The sequence below is a fragment of the Rhamphochromis sp. 'chilingali' genome (assembly GCF_963969265.1).
Source record: "Rhamphochromis sp. 'chilingali' genome assembly, chromosome: 1".
Taxonomy (NCBI): domain Eukaryota; kingdom Metazoa; phylum Chordata; class Actinopteri; order Cichliformes; family Cichlidae; genus Rhamphochromis; species Rhamphochromis sp. 'chilingali'.
Genome location: NC_137929.1, coordinates 27833264 through 27839263, shown reverse-complemented (window position 1 = coordinate 27839263; position 6000 = coordinate 27833264). Strand labels below are relative to the sequence as shown.

At 40.1% G+C, this 6000-nt stretch overlaps 1 long non-coding RNA gene across 1 annotated transcript in view; it reads left to right on the top strand.

Annotated features, from left to right (window-relative positions):
• The first annotated feature begins 4788 nt into the window (after window positions 1-4788).
• The window catches only part of LOC308393589, a 40478-nt gene continuing 39266 nt past the window's right edge, over window positions 4789-6000 (top strand). The window contains exons 1-2 of the long non-coding RNA XR_013971004.1: window positions 4789-4861; window positions 5207-5294. This is a non-coding gene — a long non-coding RNA (uncharacterized lncRNA). The remainder of the gene's footprint in view (window positions 4862-5206; window positions 5295-6000) is intronic.

Sequence of the window (6000 nt, the reverse complement as noted above, 5' to 3'; positions counted from 1 at the left end):
ATGTAATTGAAGCAGTGGACTGTTGAAAATGCATCAGGAGCAGGCTTTTTCTATTATGGGGATATTTATCTTCCTTCCTAAACAAAAAGGCCAAGGGAGAAGGCGAGCAGGTGGGTGAGAGATGTGTTTGTTTTCTGGCACTACAGTACCGTGCTCGGGCTTGTTTGTGTGCACGCATGTGAGTGTGATTGCTGCCTGTTATCATTAAGCAAGCTAGAGTGACCGGAGGATGCACAACAACCTATGAAGGGCAAACCTGGGGATATTGTGCGTGACATTGGACGTCTGTGGGTAAGTAATGATCAGAGCACCGTGTGACAGCCCAGCCTCAGCGGCAACAATGGAGCATTGTTCGCTGAGCTACGCTGCCCGTGTCCGGCTCCTAACCACTTCTTCATTAATAGGGAAGCTCCCACATTTGCCCATAAAGTTCTACAATGACGAGACGCTACTGAAGATGCTTCCACGATGCCAATAGAGTCACTGTATTTAACAGTAATTTATAGGATTCCTGCATGGGTGTTTTCACATAGCATTTTTTGTTTTTCATGCTGAGGCCAAACAGAGGGATTTATTCTTCTTTCTAGGGTCATTCACTTATCCTCTGGTGCTCAAGCAGGTTCAAATCAGGGCCACGCCACCATGAGCATGAGGCGAAATAACCTTTAATTGAGGCATAATCCCTGAGAATTGGATCGGGGAGTGGTAGATAATGAGCAATTGTCTGTTAACAACATGAGACAATTTACTTGGAGCTGAGACATCAAGATGACAGAAGCGGATGTAGGCGAGCAGAAGCAGATTAATGAGACCAAATGCAAGTGCATATAAATCCAAATAGTGGACCACTGTGGAGCAGCTGAATTTATGTATGTGTCTTTAAAGGATTAAGAATAGTTTAAGTGTTTTGGGTTTTTTTGAGTAACAAATCCCATTTGAAGACTAAAATCAATTCGATGCATTTGTTGCCTCTGACCAAAGCCCACTTATTACTTTTCCAGTGTAAACAGGTCATAAATACATGCTATTATCAAAAATGTTCTGCTGTTTTTCAAAGTCATTTAATCGAGATGAAGAATTAATTTATGAAGCACTCTCAGCCTCCACTTACAAGGTTTACAATCTTCATTTTCAGCAAACAGCAGAGGGGAAAATGTGTAATTTATGCAGAAGTCAATATAAGGAAATGTATGTAAGTTCTAGCTTTAAACTAAAGTAAATTCTGTGTTCTTTAAATACCCATAAGTCACTGAAAGAATGGTGTGCATAATATTTTTAATGTTTTTTTTTCCTGGATCAATTTTCTACCTTATCAGTTTTGTCTATTAAAGTGTGTGGATGGAAAACAAATTAAAAAAAATAATATAAGAAATATAAAAACAACATGTACGATATGCTACACTGCTCTCAAAAAAGTCGGATCACTATGTAAAACATAATAGCTTTATTATTTTCAATTTCATAGTGATATTCTTAAATGCCTAAACTATTTAGCCAAGAAGTCTTTAACAAAGTAGTTAGACGTTCACCACCGTTACTTCAAAAAATAATTTTTGAACTGATGAAGCAACTTCTTGCCAATTAAGATAATTAGTTGTGAGATGGTCCGAGCAATGTTCACCTTATAAAACTTCCTTAGTCTTTTATTTTCATGTGGATAGCCTCCAATTCAAACTATAAAGTTATTTTTTGAGCATTATTTTTAGCCTACTGAACCCACCAATGAGCAAGCACTTGGCGACAGTGGGAAGGAAAAACTCCCCTTTAACAGGAAGAAACCTCAGGCAGAACCAGGCTCAGGGAGGGGGAGCTGTCTGCCGTGACCGGTTGGGGGTGAGGGGAGGAAGACATGCAAAAGACAGACTGTGGAAGAGAACCAGAGATTAATAATAACTAAGTATTAAATGCGGAGTGGTGTGTAAACACATGGAGAGAGTGAAGAAGAAACACTCATCATGCATCATGCACCTGCATCATGGGAAGACACTGAGCAGTCCAGGCCTACTCCAGCGTAACTAAGGCAGGATTCAGCGTCACCTGATCCAGCCCTAACTATACTGAATACATTTTCACATTTTCAGCCCAAATGTTATCCAAATAGTGGTTTTGGTACCACATTTTGGTCTTTTTTGTTTCAGTTTTTCCATCTCCTTGTGCTCAGGAAAGACACATTGGAACTCCTTAAAATGATCCCTTTTACAACATATTAGCATTAGCAGATATAATTCTTCCAAGTAAATGCTGCAATTAAGCACTTTGCTGGCTAGCTTTGCCTTCAACCCAAAATTTCCCCATATGAAACATAGAAAACAGCTTCATCTCATTTAATTTTTCCAGAGAATTACAAAAAAGAGGAGTCTTGATTTTATGAAGAACTACAAAAATGGATAGCTGAGGATTACCATTTACACCCAACTCGGTGACAATTTGGGTAGATTGTCAAACTTTCATTGGTGTTCACTGGATTTTCACTGGATTCACTTACAATTCACAGTTACTGGTGAACAGGATGTACTGACGCTTCCTTTTCCAGGGCATTCATCCTGGTATATACAGTATGTGCCCACAGATGAGTTTAAGAGACCATGTTTCACAACTAAGTTCAGTTAAAACAAGCTCGGCTAATTTTGCCTCGTTAGTATGATTCATGTGGATTGGTGTAAAAACCTTCGAAGGATATGCCCACAGCATTTCTGAGCAGAGAGTATGTTGTTCGTTTATTTCTTTTCTTTAATACGCAAATTTTAAAACCTAACTTGATATCTTTTTAATTATTCAAAAAAGTGCTAGGCGGTTAATATATTTCTCTCTGCTGTTACAAGCACAAATCTATTAAAACAGACTTCAGGGTCAGGAGTTGTGCTGTGCAGCAACACCTGAATAAACAAGAAGACGCATTTTTTAAGTCACTCTGTAAACATGTCAGCACTGCAGGTAGCACACCCGTAAATGCGACTCAAGGGGGAGTGTAATTTCATTTTGTCTGGAATAAATAAACCTTCGTCCCTCAAACTGATTACATTCCCATTGGAATCTTTTTGGCTTGATTCCCACTTTGATGAAACAGTTCCCCGTTTAATGATGCTGTTGATTCTTATCCAGTGGGTATTACACTGAAAGGGAGGGAGAGAGTGAGGCAAAGGCTCAGTTGCTGCTGAAATCAGTGAAGCCCCCTGCTTCCATCTAGCAGTGCAGAAAAGAAAATGGACAGACAACAGCAATTCTTGTTTTTGCTGTCATGAATAAGTTATATCAACCTCCAATGTATGAGGGAATATGAAAAACTAATTACCATATTTTCCATTAATGGGAACAGAAAAGTTTCTGGTGAGTTCTCAAACTGCAGTAAATTCAGTAATTATGGGCCTTTTCTTGTTATTCTTGTTTGGTAAGACGGGAAACTCACAATGAACAATATTCAGTGGATTTATAAGCACCCAGAGAACTCTGGTTGTAAGCTGATAAAGGAACAAGCTGAGCTGGTTTGGCGTTCTTGGGCTAAAGACAGATTTTTAACGGTAATAGGAAGCATTTATATGAACTCAAAGCCTGCCTTTGTGCCTGTTATTAGAAAAGTTAAGACAAACAATAAAAATGTCTGTTAGAACTCTTTCGGTTTGTAATTTCAGGCAGAAGCTCATATACGGTGGTATCAAACAACCCACAGCTGGAGGCGAAATAAACTGCTGCATTCATGAAGAAACATGATTGATTCATTAGGCCAATATTTTTTATTAACTCTCAGTTGTTGTAAATATTTTACATTTGAAACAGAGTCTTGCTTTGCTATAAAACACATTTGTCCCGGGAGCTCCCGGAGGCTTTCTGGAACAAATCTGCCCTGCTGCTAAGGGTGCCCCCTGTACTTAAACGCCACATGGCCAAAAGAAATACATGTGACTGAGTGCAAACATGAACTTAATATGACTTTCCTTTCCGAACACCAGAAGTGGGTTTGCACAGCTATAGGAATCTGGGGATTTTGTACACTAACCCCTGCATCGATCCAGATCAAGCACTGGCAGAAAGCAGTGGGCGTTAGAAGCAGAGCCCCTTTGATCAAACAGTGGTCATGACTTCTTCGAGAGGCAGCAGTCTCCCACTGAAGTCTGGGAACAGTGCGGAAGTCCCACAACGGATTATGTCTGAGTGTGTCAATTATAGTATGTATGTAGAGTTACTCAAGGGTAGGATCTGCCAATCTCTGCAGCTCCGTAGATCTTAGCTAAAAATAGGTCGGTTGTCTGTATTCCAAAAATTCCACCTTAACACTAACAGCATACAGTGGTAATGATCACAAGTTGTAACAAAAGTTACCACTTGGTTGTGAAGTCTATTTCAAAAGCCTTCACTTTACCATTAAGTCGTGACCATCTTCCTTATTTTGGAGGTAAAAGCTGCTAGTTACCAACTGTATGTTTATCCATTCATTATATGAGTGCTTCGCAAGTGACCAAGTTTGGCGGTAACCACCTACGAAGTCCACTCAGTCTGGAACTCAGTCATTTTTTCCTCAAAACAACGTGAGACAGTTTAGATGGCTTTTAATTTGAAAAGACTCTACAGGAATTCAATGATGGGCAGTGGCGTGTCCAGCGGGGTGGCCTGGGGGGGCACAGGCCACCCCCCCAACCAGACTGGCCACCCCAGGTGCCACCCCAAAGGCAAAACAATAAAATTCAATCAAATATCCGATTATGTTTTCACGGTGAAGCTCAGATATCCGAGTGTAAGTGAATGCAGCATCGGCTTCTGCGCTATGCGCATCACGTTAGCAAAGGTAGGAGAGCCAAGCAAGAAAGACGGCACTGCAGGAAACAATTTTTCGGTGAAAGAAAATGAGGAGAGAATAAATGTCCCGGTAAGTAATATTAAGTTTGTTGAGTTTAGTAAACTTCAGTGAAATTAGAATCCCAAGGAAAAAATAACACTTAAAGAATTATTGCAGCCCTCGAATATTTCAGACAGTATGCTACTGAGGGCAGCTAACATAAGAGTTATGAGTTATAAGATATAATCTAAGTCGTAACATTGCTGTATGGAGCTGCAGATTTGGTTGCAGGTTAACATAGCTGGACTGGCCATCGGGCATATCGGGCATATGCACACGGGCATGAACAATGAGAGGTGGTGGATTGGCCAGATGCAGGTCGATGTGTAAAAATAACTCAGTTGTTTGGTGGTGGCTATGGCGGGGCTTCCACAGAGGCCAGCAGGTGGATGAGGGAAAGGGGAGGCAGGAGGAGAGCCCCGAGGCAGCCACCAGTCCGAGTGTCAGGTGAACTGAACTTCAGGTAAGAAGTTATAACCTGCAGTCTATCTGGGTCAGATATAAACCAAGTTTAGGTGGAGTTCATTTTCGTTGTGCTGACTTTTTACTGTCAGTTGCAATAACTCATACTGCCTGAGCTAGCATGACGGAGTTTCTGTACAGCTGTTCAGTTGCTATGATGTTACTGATAGTTAGGGTTGCCAACTCCCTGAAAAATAAATAAGGGACACCTCGTGGCCAGGGCCGGGCAACCCAGTTGTCTTCACCCTTCCCAGTGTGGTAGCTCTTTTTTTTTTGTGTGTGTGAAATTATTCTTTAACCATTTGACTTGAATTTGATTTAAGCAGATGCATATTCTTTGTGTTATGACCACATGGGAAACAAATGATCATTTAGCCATTTATTTTTAGCTCACAATGACAACATTAACACAGTAAAACAGGTCTCTTTCTTAAACAGAAGCCTGTCATGCTTAACTTTTGAGAATATAAGTAAATCTTTCTTTAAAAGAACTCTGTCCTGCTTAACTTAAAATTATATAAATTAATAGAAACCAATAGAACAAAAATATTCTTGTAACAGTGCACATTTAGTGCATTTAGTACAATTGGCTTCAGTTGAGGTATTATTTCAGCTTTTCTAATGCTAATCAGCTGCTCCTGTTTGTAAACCCGCTTGTTCCCATGATTACACATCATAACTCATCATCATTATTCATCCATGTATTA